This window comes from Lipotes vexillifer, unplaced genomic scaffold (assembly GCF_000442215.2).
Source record: "Lipotes vexillifer unplaced genomic scaffold, Lipotes_vexillifer_v1.1 scaffold7, whole genome shotgun sequence".
NCBI classification, from domain to species: domain Eukaryota; kingdom Metazoa; phylum Chordata; class Mammalia; order Artiodactyla; family Lipotidae; genus Lipotes; species Lipotes vexillifer.
Window position 1 is genome coordinate 2,766,746 of NW_006792683.1, and position 16,059 is coordinate 2,782,804.

Sequence of the window (16,059 nt, forward strand, 5' to 3'; positions counted from 1 at the left end):
ATAGAATTGTACACTTTAAATGGGTAAACTTCATGATATGTAAATTATAAATCAAGAATGCTAGTTTTTTTTTAAGTAAACAAGAAAAATTCAAACATCTAACAAACATGCTTTTAAAGGAGTGAATGGATGAATTTGAGAAAATAAAGCGGAGAAACATGTTATTTCCCAGGGATAAGCAGACCTCTCTTAAAATTGTTTTACATTTTGCCTTCTAGCTCTTGAAGGCCACTTAAAAAAATATTGACTGAGTTTTAAGCTTATTTTTAGTAACTGTATAAAGGCAGCATCTTTATAGGCTAATTATACTGGACTGTCATCTAGTGGTAAAAAAGGTAACTGCTATATTTTAAGTACATGTAACCATATTAGAATAACAATCTCATGCAGTGTGCTGCATTATAAATTTCAAAACCCCTTCTCATAGTTTACCTCACTCAGCTCTTATAAAAGTGCTATGAGATTCATATTATTATCATACCCATGGTGGAAAATAATAATACATAACACATATATCTATCCATTGTGTTGACTCCCCAGTGTCTGCCCATCTCACTTTTTTTTTTTCTTGGATGAGTATGGTAATCACAGAATGTTGCCCTTCTGGTCACAAGAGTCAGTTTATGACCCCAAACGTCCTGACCCAATTGCCTCATGTGACAGGCAGGAGCAGTAGCTCCTGGGCTGGGCATGTGACCCAAACTGACCTAGTGGGAAGCTCCTCAGAGACTTTCAAATATAGATAATTAAAAGAAGGTGCTTTTTCTCTTTGATCATAAGCTGTACGTATGTCAATCCAGAGTGGCCCATGAACATGTGTCCTTTTATATAGTAAAGCCAAAGTTAGAGAGTCAAACCTCTCTGCAGAGAGTGTCAGAGAAAAGAGACAGTACAAACACTCACAAAATCCAGTTTTAGGAACTTAAAGCTCCCCTCTGCCCTCCCTAATAGAAATGCTGTCTATTAGGTACCTGGGCCAAAAAATTAATTATTTCCTTAATGTTCAACAAACTGGGTTTCTATGGCTTGCAATCAAACAATTCCCTCAAATACAATGAGTAAACAAAACAGTGGCTTGTCTATGTTGGCACATTAAAGCGTGAGGTTTGAAGTTGAGGCATGCACACAGCTCTTCTAATGACAAGTAGCTTAAAAAAAAATAGGATTGCTACACCCAGTTGAAGAAAAATCTGGGGAAAATATTGTTTATGTTGGTTCAGCTCTTCATCTGTACCATCAAAGACCAAGATTTTTCTTTAAGTTCCACCATCCTTAGAATGTTGGATTGCATCCTATGCTTGTACTCCAAAGATTGCCAGATGAAAGGAGAACGAAAATCTTAAGGAGGGAGGGGGCAAAATGGTAAAGGGCTTTCACTCTTCATTTGTAAAAGGAAACCCTCCCCACAAGACTTCTGCCTACATACCATTTTCTGGAACTGAGTCACATAACCTCTGCAAAGGAGACTGGCAATTCTCTCCTTTTTAGGTTGTATAACTTCAATAATGGAAAATTACAGAGGAGAAGGCAGTTGCAGTTGAAAGTTGGTTCAGCTAATCCAGCTTGGCCAGATTCTGCCAAACTTACTCTTCAACATAGTAGACTAAGCATAGCTGTCTACTTCCCCTTTTAAGATTCTCGTTTTTAAAAAAGTAAATCAGAAAAACTATGATAAAACATGTAAATCAATAATGGAGCTGGAAGAAGAAGAAGAAAAATAATAAAAAGATCCATTGGGCTTCCCTGGTGGCGCAGTGGTTGAGAGTCTGCCTGCCGATGCAGGGGACACGGGTTCGTGCCCCGGTCTGGGAACATCCCACATGCCGCGGAGCGGCTGGGTCCGTGAGCCATGGCCGCTGAGCCTGTGCGTCTGGAGCCTGTGCTCAGCAACGGGAGAGGCCCCAACAGTGAGATGCCCGCGTACCGCAAAAAACAAAAAAAAGATCCATTCACACATCCTAAGATGGGCAACAGGGAGCAGATTAAGACAGGCCTGACTGAATCAGAAACCAGAGAATTAAAAGCAACGGCCCCACACAGAGAACAGGGCTGCCTGTGGTGAAATGAACCTGTCTTCATACGGAACTCACAAGTCTTGGAGTAACTTCAAGTAATATCAGCAAGTACAAGGAATCAGACTGGCCTTTGGGTAGTTACAGGGGTAATTAATGAAAGGACTGTCAGCTGTACACCTCCTCTCTGGTGGCTGTGGAGTTTGTCCTCAGACAAAAGCACTGAAAAATAGCTCTTTGAGCAAAGTAAGAGACCTGTAGGAGGGTTGGGGTCTGGAAAGTAGGGCTGGGAGTGGAAGATATAAAGAGATAACAGATGAGCAAATTCTAAAACTCTGAAATAGTAAAGAGAGGGGGAAAAAGAAGGACAACCTTGGCTGTTAATGAAATACACTAAAATTCTCCACAATGAATGTAAAGTTTCATTAGACTGGCAATTATACAGTTCCCAAAATTCCTTTCCTGCTTCTCACCCAAACACCATCAGGGAGAAACTAACTGTCAAGATACTCAGCCCAGGAGCTGCAGAGGCAACAGTCAGCTCTCTGTCAAAGGGCACAGCAGAAATGTAATTAGCATTCTGCAAGGCGGAGTCAAAGAAATCGCCCAGAGCATAGGGAGAAAAAAAGAGAGATGCAACAAATGAGAGAAAAGAATCGTGGAGAATAGATAGAGCAGATCCAACATCCGTGTAGCAAAGCTCCCAGAAAAGGAAGAAAAATAAAAGATTATATGGCAGGTATGGAATTGTGGGGAGAGAAGTAATAATTGTGACTAAATCAATAATTCATTGAAGAAGAATTCCTACAAATTGAAAAACAGAACAAGTCTTGAGATTAAAGTGGCCCTTTGAGCAACAATGAAAAATAAATAAATTAAAAGCCTCTCACCTAAATGTATATTGCTATAGCTTATGAACTCAAAAAATGCAGGGGAAAAAAATCAGAACAGTTAGCAGAAAATTTCTCGTTGAAAATCTAGCTGACAAAATGTTATCCACTTTTTTTTTTAATTTGAAGGAAAAAATTATTTGAAGTTAGAATTTTTATCCCTCTGAATCATCAGTGAGCCTGAGAGCAAAGATATATAGAACATGTAAAGACTCAAAAATGTCACCAACAAAGCTATCTTAGGAAAAAAAAGTATCAAAGATCCACAGCAGCAAAATAAAACATAAGAAAGAGGAAGAACTTGGGTTTAAAAAAAATGAGAGTTAATACATAGTAAAATTAATCATTAAAATGTATTTATAGTATAAAAGTGAAGATTATGGATAGCATTCATAAAGAATTGCCTTCTGACACAAAAAATTGTCTGCAACTAAAATTTCATATATTTAAACAACAGTTAGTGAAAGTTGAAGTGGGATGGTATTCAAATATCCTGGCTTGTTCGACAAAGGAAGTTTGTATATGCTCATTATTTCATCATGATGCTTGAAAAAAATGTTAAAATACGTTTGGTTAAGCGTAATTGTGACATTAATTTGGTTAATGGTTAATTGTGACCATTATAACAATAAAAATAAGATTTAGTACATCCAAACACTAGAGGAAAGTTAAGGAAAAATGTACTTTCATTTTTATCTGACAGTTATATATTCTTTATGTATAACTGCTCATTTAGTACTCATAATATCACTATGAACTATTTGCTATTAATATCCCATTTCATAGATGAAAGTTTATACATTATGATAAGTTAAAAAAAATAATTAACAAGGAATAAGTACAAACGTATGGGTATTCAAAATACTCGTGAAGGGTTAAATTCCTACATTAAGAAAAAAGATATTCTCAGATGAGTAAAATAACTCCAGCTATATTCTATTTGTATGATAAAACATTTAAGTAATGATACTGGGATATTGAAAGCGAACAAAAGGTTACTTAACGGGAGGCCATTATCCCCAGCTTTTAATATATCACCAAAGGGTCAAAACTGTAAATGCAAATCTCATTTTAAGAGTTATTATAGGGCTCCCCTGGTGGCGCAGTGGTTGAGAGTCCGCCTGCCGATGCAGGAGACAAGGGCTCGTGCCCCGGTCCGCGAAGATCCCACATGCCGCGGAGCGGCTGGGCCTGTGAGCCATGGCCGCTGAGCCAAAACAGAACAAGTCTTGAGATTAAAGTGGCCCTTTGAGCAACAATGAAAAATAAATAAATTAAAAGCCTCTCACCTAAATGTATATTGCTATAGCTTATGAACTCAAAAAATGCAGGGGAAAAAAATCAGAACAGTTAGCAGAAAATTTCTCGTTGAAAATCTAGCTGACAAAATGTTATCCACTTTTTTTTTTAATTTGAAGGAAAAAATTATTTGAAGTTAGAATTTTTATCCCTCTGAATCATCAGTGAGCCTGAGAGCAAAGATATATAGAACATGTAAAGACTCAAAAATGTCACCAACAAAGCTATCTTAGGAAAAAAAAGTATCAAAGATCCACAGCAGCAAAATAAAACATAAGAAAGAGGAAGAACTTGGGTTTAAAAAAAATGAGAGTTAATACATAGTAAAATTAATCATTAAAATGTATTTATAGTATAAAAGTGAAGATTATGGATAGCATTCATAAAGAATTGCCTTCTGACACAAAAAATTGTCTGCAACTAAAATTTCATATATTTAAACAACAGTTAGTGAAAGTTGAAGTGGGATGGTATTCAAATATCCTGGCTTGTTCGACAAAGGAAGTTTGTATATGCTCATTATTTCATCATGATGCTTGAAAAAAATGTTAAAATACGTTTGGTTAAGCGTAATTGTGACATTAATTTGGTTAATGGTTAATTGTGACCATTATAACAATAAAAATAAGATTTAGTACATCCAAACACTAGAGGAAAGTTAAGGAAAAATGTACTTTCATTTTTATCTGACAGTTATATATTCTTTATGTATAACTGCTCATTTAGTACTCATAATATCACTATGAACTATTTGCTATTAATATCCCATTTCATAGATGAAAGTTTATACATTATGATAAGTTAAAAAAAATAATTAACAAGGAATAAGTACAAACGTATGGGTATTCAAAATACTCGTGAAGGGTTAAATTCCTACATTAAGAAAAAAGATATTCTCAGATGAGTAAAATAACTCCAGCTATATTCTATTTGTATGATAAAACATTTAAGTAATGATACTGGGATATTGAAAGCGAACAAAAGGTTACTTAACGGGAGGCCATTATCCCCAGCTTTTAATATATCACCAAAGGGTCAAAACTGTAAATGCAAATCTCATTTTAAGAGTTATTATAGGGCTCCCCTGGTGGCGCAGTGGTTGAGAGTCCGCCTGCCGATGCAGGAGACAAGGGCTCGTGCCCCGGTCCGCGAAGATCCCACATGCCGCGGAGCGGCTGGGCCTGTGAGCCATGGCCGCTGAGCCTGTGCGTCCGGAGCCTGTGCTCCGCAGCGGGAGAGGCCACAACAGTGAGAGGCCCACGTACCCCCACAAAAAAAAAAAGTTATTATAACGACTTTATCATATCGGGACTATTGTGATAATACTGAAAACATAAACAGCCACCTCTCCAAGACCTTCTGAAACCTGTGCTCATTGAATATTAGGTACTTTTATTCACTGTACTCAGGGAAGGACTATTCTGCTTCTATTATTTGAAACTATGCACTTGGAACCGGGGCCAAGATAATAAAATAAAAGAGATCCTGCTACTTTGTGCCTCTCTTTGTGAAGACTTGCTATCTCCAGGTCTGTGCTTCCAGATGTGTATAGTTCACAGCAGAAAATAGGATGTTCAGTGAAGCTGCGCTTGAAAAGGCCAGTGTTATTTTTCTTTGTATTTTAACTTGTTCTGTAAGCGACCTGGATCATATAGTCTCCAAGGCACAAAAGGGCTTAATTTACAAAACCTTCTAAGTAACTGATTGCTTTTACACTATGAATTCCTGAGCTGTATGATCAGTCACAAACACACTTCCCGGGGGAAAAAAAATCATTTAGTTTCTCTATTTTCAAGAAATTTAGAGAAGTAACATTCATGGGAGATAAGGAATTTCATGATACTAGGGAACTATCAGATCATTATTTTTGTGACATGCTGTTTAATAAGCACATATTGGTGCCATCCCATAACACATCAAGCTTCCCTTTTTGTTCCTAATAAAGGGATTTCTCTGACTTGTCGGATGTCTCTGTTGGAATGAAGAAGTAAGGAGTTATATCCAGATCCTCCAGTAATGCTATCCTTATTCTCTTGATTATATTCAAGAAGAAGAGATTATTTCCTTACTAAATGAAAAAAAAATGATTAAACTGACTGCTGCGTGAACATATATCACGTGAAACAAGAAGTCAGTTATTATGGAAAGAAAAATACCTCTTTAAAGTTTTGTTCTTAATGGGAAAAATCTCTTCTTTTAATGAAAAAAAAAAGACCATCATTATTTTACATCTAAGATATCTCATCTGTCATACTAATTTTCACTCATGGGCTCTATTATAGTTTTCAGAAATACATATTCCACTCGCCTTTACGTGCACACACACACGCACAAACACACACACCCTCTCCTGAGATTGTTTTCTGTTCTTATTCTTTGCCTCAGCATCCACAATAAGCCCAAGTTTCCAAGAATCTACTTTCAAAACTGTGTCCCTGACTTGCAATCTGACCCTAGGTTTTTCTCCCTTTGTCCCAGATTCTGGTCAGGAAACTGTTTTTAATATGTTCTCACAGAACCATGGTGCTGCTCTGAACACTGATTATCTGCATAGTCTTGTTCCTGAAGGACTGGCCTTTCCACAAGATCAGGGATACTGCTGACTCCCATCTTAACCGTAATTCATCTTTTCCCTCACCCTCAGCCCATAATAGAGGTTTAAACATAAATCACAACAGTGCTCACAAGACTTTTGTAAGCTGTGACATTTTCCTTTGCTTGAGTTTCTGCATTTCTTCTGGGTTCTGAATTATCCACTAAGGTTGATATTAAACTGTATTTTTGACTGGTCCTCATATCTCCTTAGGTTTCTATTGGCTGTGACAGTTTCTCAGAATTTTTCTTGGTTTTGATGACTTTGATAGTTGAGGGACATTGGTCATATATTTTATAGATTGCCACTCAATTGAAATTTGTCTGATGTTTTTCTCATGATTAGACTGGAGTTGTGGGTTTGGGGAGGGAGGACCAAGGGGTAAAGTGTCATTTTCATAACATAATATCAAATGTACAATGCTGTCAACCTGACTTATCACTGTTGATGTTAACTTTGATCATGTGGCTAAGGCAGTTTTTGTCACTTTCTCTACTGAGCTTAACCCCTTCTCTCTCCCTCTCTGTCTCTCACACACACTGTCCTCTTTGGAAGGAAGTCTCCACATGCAACCTATGTTTGAAGAGTGAGAGTTATGTTTCACCTCCTTGAGGGTGGAGTATCTACACAAATTATTTGTGATTATTCTGCATGGAAGATGAGTATATTCTATATACTAATAGAATATAAGTATGGCTCAATGGATACTAATTTTATGTCGTATAAATACTACTTTATTTATTTCGTTATTCAAACTTCCCCAGCTTTTGCCATTGAGAATTATTTTATATGGCACAGTGTATCTTTGCCATACCCCCATTATTGTGGGGTTTTATTTTGTTTTATTTTTGAGTACATCCTCACTTACTAGAACTATATGATGTTCTAGGATCATCTTATATATATTTGTTGTTCCAGCCATGGATTTAGCTATTTTTCTAAGGAGTCATGAGCTCTTCCAAGATCGTGGTAGTAGGTGTGCTTATTGCTACAGGATGTGATATATGTGTATACTAATCCCGGTATAGTTTAACTACAGATGTAGTTATTTTTGGCTGTGGATATAGATAAGTGTTTTTTGACTAATAAGTTCACCTCAAACAGCACTATACCTCTTCATGTCTAGTGCAGTGCTTTATAGCAGAGTATCCTTCATTCTTCCCTACCACCATTTATAACATTGTTAATATAAATGTATGCAATATATGTGTATATACACACACATATTTTGTATGTATTATGTGTGTATTTTTGTATATGTATTAAATTATACATGTCAATGTATCATATATATTATATATGTACAGATATATATTTATCCATTACGTATGTACAGATATACATATATAGTTCATAAGTATATATCAATATATATTCATCCATTTTTTAGTTTAAACTTCATAATTTTGTTGCTTTTAATCTCATGTGTGATAACTAATTATTGTCATATCTATTATTTTGAGATTGGTCTTAAATCTCCCACTAAGACGTTGAGTTTGCCAATTCTTCCTTGAATTTCTGTCAATTTAGTTTTTGGTATTTACTTGGAGACTATGTTCATAGGTGAGTATATATTTAAAATAGTTGAATAAATCATTTCTTTTTTAAATTTAGAGATACTCTTTAGTCTTAATGCTCTTTTGACTTCAAACTCTATTCTGAATAAATGTATTATTTTTCTTAGTGTGTTTCTTTGATTTGGTAGCATCTTAAAAATAACATTTAGTTGAATTTTTAACTTTGAGCATCTTAACTTTCTGAAGAATATTACACTGATCTACTCTGCCCATGACATCATGCTATTGGTCTTGGCGAGTAGAAAGTGATGAGTACCCTAGAAGACCTAACGTAGCAGATATATAGCAGAAAATGGCAGATAAACATCACAGAAATTCAAAGTCTAGTCAGTTAATGAAATTTTTAAGAATCCAGTGGTTTGGGTTTTGTCAGGATATCACTTCTGAGATAATGGACAAGTAATAGTTACTCACATCCCCTGCCACTAAATAAAATACACAGCACTTTGTGAGTCTCTGTATATTTCGGAGACAGAATATACCACACATCAAATATGGTTCAGACTCATTCCTTTTTTGAGTAACTCAGAGGCTGATGGGTTTGAGGGGGGCCCAAAGCAAGAGAAGGTTCTGCCTCAGTTCCAGGTTTATTTAAGAATAAGAATATTGGTGATGAAATAAAGAGCTTAAATAGTCAAAATGCTATTTTTGATAAAAAATACAGACAGTGCATTTAAGTGAAGAAGCCATATATGCAAAAATTTGGAGGTGGGAGTTCCTACATGCTCCAGTGTTGCTAAGAGACACAGAACACAAAATGCTTAGTTGTTTAATTAATAAATTAAGGAGCAGTAGTTATGAACCTACTAAGTTTCAGCATATAACTCGTGGAACAATGTGTGCATTTTCAAACAAGCAAAATTTTACTTAAGCATTCAAGAGCAATATTTTTCAAGCGAGAGTACTAATATAGCCTGTGTTTATAGAATAAAATATATGCATTGACCTTGGAGTAAATGACACACGTTGAACATATAGATGCACCCATGACTCAGAATAGGAAGGAGTGTTTATTCTCAGCGAAGAATTATTGTGACCAATTCATGTAAATGTAAAGGGAAAATCCAAAACTCCTTTCTTTTGATTAGGCCTACTTTTGATTTTAACAAAGAAAATTGGAAGCATTTGAAGGAACCAAGAGTTATTCCTAGTAGGTTCTTTCTATCTCTCCTAACCTCAGCAGTGCCTAACAATTGAAATGCATAGACTCACAGGGAAAGTAAGAAAGGAGATAAAAAAGAATGATTATTGGGTCTGACTAAAAAGAAGATCTTTTCAATAGTGAATGGCTGCTTGAAAAATAATTCATTGATTTCATTGAAATATGATTTTTATAGCTTCCTTTATTCCACAGAAGTCAAGGAAAGATATAGTTATAAAAAGGTCTTCTGCAGGATTATATTAGTACCTCTGAGTGATTCACATGCAAATTCTTTTAGTTCGACTCAAAAAGAAGCCAGAGACATTTTCAATCAAGAATGTGCTCTTGGTTACATATGGTAGACTGCCAAGAGATCCAGGAAGAGTATTAGGGGAAAAAAATTGACCCAAGAGTTGTTTTCTTTTTAAGTTTTGAATACACTTTTTTCATTGTTATCAAAAGTAAATGAAAGGAAATTTTGAGCTGATAAAAAGTTTTTATTTGGTTTTCTTTTGTTACCTTTATCCCTTATTTACTATCTCATACGGAGTGATCCGTATATTCACAGTGAATAATATGTTTTACTTCATTCAGCAGGTTTTGTGTTTGCAAGGCAAACTTTGTTGAAACGTTTACATTACCAGAGAGTCAGCTTAAAATTCAGAAAACTGCTAATAGGTGTATGGTGCTGCTTTGAGTATTGGGAGAATTGGTTAACTGGCCAGTCCTTGAAATTACCATTCCGAATTCTAGAGCATCTATCAATGTTCTCTTTAAAATTATAGAATGGCTTCTTAAATTGCATGCATTTTAAATAAGATTTTTATAACAAATTTCAGCAAATAAATATGTATGTATACTTATTTGAAAGAACTTAAAGCACTGCTAAATACACCGGATTGTCTCTTCTTTTAAGCTCCAGCTGTTTCCCATCTCTGCATATGTTGAATTTTCTTTCTTACTTTAAGAGTCTATTAAACTCTGATTTATATGTCAGGATTTCCAAATCCTGGGTACTTTATGGGCTGTAATAGAAACCCAAGTCATTGATTGTGTTTCTCTCACTGCTGCTTTAATAATGAGTCAATAACGTGTGGTCCACCTTCATTTTTCCCAGCACTACTTTCAGTGATTTTGTACTTTGCATATACTCAACTCCTTTCTACTTCCTAGGTTTGTAATGTGCTGTGTCATCTATGACGTTAACAACCCTGGCGTCCTAAGGCCTCTCCTTAGAATGGCTTACTTGATGAGTGAGTTTGGGACAAGGAATGGGCATGTCTAACTTGTCGCCTTTTCCTTTTCTCTTTGGGATCTGCCTGCTCTAGGAAAGCACAGCTATAGTCTCCTTGCTACCCAGCAGTGAGGAGCTGGCAAGTCTTAGGGCTCCCAGTCCAGTGTATGGCTGAGTGGGTAAAACCCATCTATTCGTGTGTTACAGTATTCAGAAGCCCTGTGTTGTCACACACGTAAGCCACGTTCTTCAATGGCTTTGTCAGTAATAAAGAAGACATATTAATTTCCATTTGCCAAACATCCTTGTCCCTCAGAGGTGGTCAAAAATTTGAGCATGAAAAAGACATATTATTTTAGCCCTCTAATATACTAATAACTAGTATATTACTACACCTTTTCTCCACATTCCACAAACACACACACACAAGCACCACAAATCTATATATATATGCACATGTTTGCATTATATTTATTTTTTTATCTATCTATATATAGTAAAAAGTATGAGATCACATTGTTATTCTGATTCATGTCCAGCCTCCCAGATTTCATATTCCTGCTTTCTATATTTGTAACCCCCTATATTGACTGTAAGACACCTGATGTCATTATCTTTAATATATTTATGTACTTAATTAACCTCTCTCTTCATATGTTCTTGAGCTATTAGGATGAAATTTGTCCTACAAGCCATCATTAAAAAGACTGCTATTGAGAAAGCAGTCATTATAGAGTATGAATGAACAAATTTCTTAAATTATATCTTGTGATGTTATTTAAAACAAATGCTATCATGCCTATCTTATAGATGAAGAAATTGAAAAGCCAGAACGTTTAGGTTCTTGCCGGGTAACACTGAAAAAGGTAGAGATAGCCATACCAGTATAATATAAGATCCCTCCTCCCCTATAAACTAACTTCTAAAATACTATGATAAAGGAAATTTTTAAAATTAACTAATATTAAAATACAATAATAATCTCTAAAATTTACTACCTTTTGAGGAAGTGAGAACATTAATGGGAATATAATCCAGGTCCTTATGATTATTACAGGATCATTAACCTGTTTAAATTCTTAAGACCAATATCATGCTAATTTAAGAAAATAATGCACATTCCATAAATATTTATTAAGCACTCCGTGCGAAGTGTTATTCCAAACATTGTATTAACTGTGTCCCTAAAAGAATGCCACTAAGAGATTTTGGTTAAAGTTTTTATTATCTAAATTAAACCAAAGCACATGTATTTTTCATGAGAAAAGTTATATTCCTTTCTTTTTCTCTCACAGAATAAAAAAAATATAATGGCCACAAAACAATATTAACAACAAGCGGCACAGTTCCAATGTATTTTGCTTTATAAACTAAGAACTTATTTCTCCCAATCCTGATTTCTTCCCTTGATAAACCTAACCTAATAAGTCTTAATGTACATATTCTTCTAGTTAATGTGAACAGTTTCCTTACATATCTGGCTTCAGTTTGGCAGATTTTAAATACTCAAAATATCGTTATCAAATATTCTATATTTTAAAATGTGAATGTTGGGATTACCAATAATTTTGCTGGTACTTCATCCATGGTAAATTGTTTAGAGATTAAAGCATTTACCTGGGTCACTTTTCCAGGGATACTCACCTAAAGTTAAGCAGATAGTAACTGATCAGAATTGTATTTAATCCGATCTAAAGTCACTGCATGAAAATCCAGAGGAAATTTTCAAGGGAAAATTTAACTTTCAATTTAATGATCCAATGCATAGATCATTTCAGGTTTTCCTTTATTATTTTCATCCTGGACATGGATAATTAGTCAGGAAAGAAAATGAAAATTTTCCCCTTAAATATTTTTCCCTGAGCCTCAAGAATGTGGTCCCCTCATTTGCCATATATATATAATTGGCAATGCATGATTAGCAAAAAAGAAGGACCAAGGGTTTATTTGTGAGTGTCTGTGTATGTGTATCTCCATTTTGTTTCAATTTTATGAGTAGTAGTATTTCAAAATTAAAATTAATTCTGACTTTCTGTTTGAACTATCATTTATGAGATGTTTACTTTTTAACTTCATACAAATAGAGTGTAGGCAAAAAGAACCAGTTGTAACTGCCCTTCGGCAGGATTATCTGGGAAAATTATCTATTTTAATACATTTGACAATAATTTACTTTAATACCAAATGCCTGCTATGTGGTAGACACTGAACGAAGCTTACAGATCATTTGTTCTCAGTCCTAGCTTTGCTTTGGAATAACCTAGAGTGATTTTAAAAATACAGGGCATGGGTAAGTCACTGTGGATTCAGGCTGCTCTGGAGATACAGGCTAAGCCTTTGAAAATTCAAAAGGTCCTCCCCTGATTTTCATATGCAGCCAAGATTAAGACCCATTGAAAATAGGGAAATAATATTTCTAAACAGAGAGAATCTTGGTTTGTCAGTGACTCAACAGACTTCTCTCCTAATCTGACTTCTCTTTCACCCTACATACTTTAAGCTCCATTAAGTCAGGGATTTGGTCTATTTTGTCATAGTCTCTGAGAGCTCAGTATAGTGTCTGGCTGAGTAATTGCTTAACCAATATTTGTGGATGAATGCAAATGGTTTTTGAAAGATAATGTAATTTAATCTCCTATTTTAACATTTATATGTGGATAGCTTTTATATCTGTGTCTCTCATCATATCCTTCTATAAGTAACTGGGCCTTTAAAATAGTCACAGTGGTTTAGTCTTTTCTTCATACATGCAATGTAGGACTATTGAGATTTATAATAGCAGCAGCACTCTATTTCAGTTTACAGATACTTAAACTGAGGTTTGGAGGTCATATGTTTAATAAGTAGCAGAGACCAAACCAGATCCAAATATTTTTGGTCCCTGAGTCTATCATAGCTAATATACCATATTAATAATAGTTTAATATTCCCTGTAGGACCAAATGATGTTGTCATCACTTGATGTATTGGTGAAATACACCTGGTTTCACAATTCATCAATTTTGAGTCCTGGCTCTAAAGTAACTCAGGATCCACCAATCAGAGGCCTTGACTGAATTCTGTTCTAATTTTCCAAAGTCTTGCGACCAATTAGGGTTGTGTGGACTCTTCTTCAGTATGTTAACATCCAGCCTTGAAGGTGTTAAACGTGTCAAAGAGACATCGCTCTCTTTCCACAGGATTGTGAGGTTTAAACAGTAAATACCTCAATATTAGAGGACACTGATGTCTTCAAATAATCTCTTGAGTTTCCCTTGCACGTCATATCTCAACTGCCAAAAATGAGACAGCATGAAGAACAGAAACCAATGCCACGAGCTGCCCTGGATGTATCCTGTGATGGCTTGTCTGCAAGCAGAAAGATGAAAGTTACTCTCCTGAGCCCTGCAAGTACAAGGCTGGCCCAAATCCTTCCCGATAAGCATCAAACTGAGACAACTAGCTACAAGAAATTCCTTCAGCAACAGAATAAATATTGGCACGCCAAGAAATAATCTACTGATGGGAATAGAGGCACTGAAAATCATCCAGTGACTAGTCAATCCCAAATTCATTGGCAAATCCTCATCCTGACACAATCAGGAAGATGTCAAAGTAAGTATATTCTCAGTCAATATAAAAATAATTATTCCTGGGTTTGTCCTCCTGTTGGCAGTTCTGTGCTTTCCCATTTATTGCTCCAGAGTTGTTCTTGCTACACATTTACTCTGGTACTAGAGTTGATTTAACCAAGAGAGTCACTGGGTACTTGCTGATTGGCCAGTGGCACAGTTTGCATAATCCCACCCTGAGATTGACTGGAAGAACTGTTTTGCAGGGGCCGTGGTCCCCTACCTGGTAGCAATACATGACTTTCTCTAAGGAACCAAAGCATTGCAGTGCAACAAAGAGACAGAACAGAAGAAGTACGTAAACCCCAGTCCTAGTTCCAGCATTTTCACTGTGCTGTGTAGGAACTAATTTTGCTTTGCAAAACTCACATACTGTTACGTGGATAGAGTATGGTATCTCCGGTGGGACTGCTTTCAAGATTATAAATTTATACGGAAAGGGGTTCTGTTATTAATATATATGCTTTATGAAAGCTATTTTTATGAGATTTTTGCTGTCATTTCTCTTTGCAATAGACCTGTATCACTTAAATTACTTTGCATTCATGAAGACAGTTGGGTAAAGAGCATGGTAGCCCTCTCACAATAGTTCCATGGATACTTATCTTTATTAAGTACTGTAACATTTTAGCCATTTCCCCTTGCTTTGTAGGCCTTTCCATGTTTTTGGACAGATTTTATTTTTTTAGTCAATACAATTAAAAAACGTATACCACAGAACTAGCTTATCTTTTTGCCCCAGAAAAACAATGAAACATGAACAACTCTGATCTTTTTGTTGAAATCATAACTACTGTTCAGGTAAATAAAATAGCTTAATGTCTTGGCCAAAACAAAAGTGACATTTGTGCCTTCCTATCTTGTACTAAATCCAACTGATTTATGATAAGCATTTAAATATAATCTTTTAAATATTATTTTATTGGCTGTGAATAAATACTCCTCTTATTTCCATGCCCCATGAACCTTGTGTCATTTATTATCCATAATTCCTAGTCTACACTAAAATTAACACTACGATTAATACCACTCAGCAAGTAAGAGATGATAGAGCTGGGACAGATACCTAGACCCAGAATTTTCAATATATTATCTGCCCCTGATAAAAATGCTTTTTAGAATCATATTAATGCCAAACTCTGGTGGTAGTAATAGGCCCTAAAAAACAAATCTTTTTCTTCTCACGTGTCATTCTGAATCATATTCCATTGTACAGTAAACCTGGTCATGTACAATGATGGAGTGGCTTAATTTCTGCTCAGAATGTTATTTCGTCACTAACCAGCTAGTAACAAAATAGGGTTCCACATTTTCTGTAAGTTATATGTAGACAGACTAAATAGAAACACATGTCAGCAGTAGATTAAGATTCAGAAACAGCTGTTCTCTAATCTGAGGCATCCATAAGGACCCATAGGATGCCTTTTAAAAAGTAATTTGCCAGAAATGAGCTATTAAGAGTAGAAAGCTCTACTATGATTACTCAAGGTTTAGTATGGAGTAGTACATGAATAATCATACTGTAAAGATCATTGACCACACAAAACACAAAATCTTCCAATAAAAATTTAAAAATTTTCAGTTTTAAACTAACCAACTTTCAGTTCACTATGAACCTTGAAAATTTCACTCATGTTTTAAGTACTCTGCCCTCCTTGCAGTTTTTGAAGCACAACCTTCTCCCTCCCCCTCCCTCCCCCTC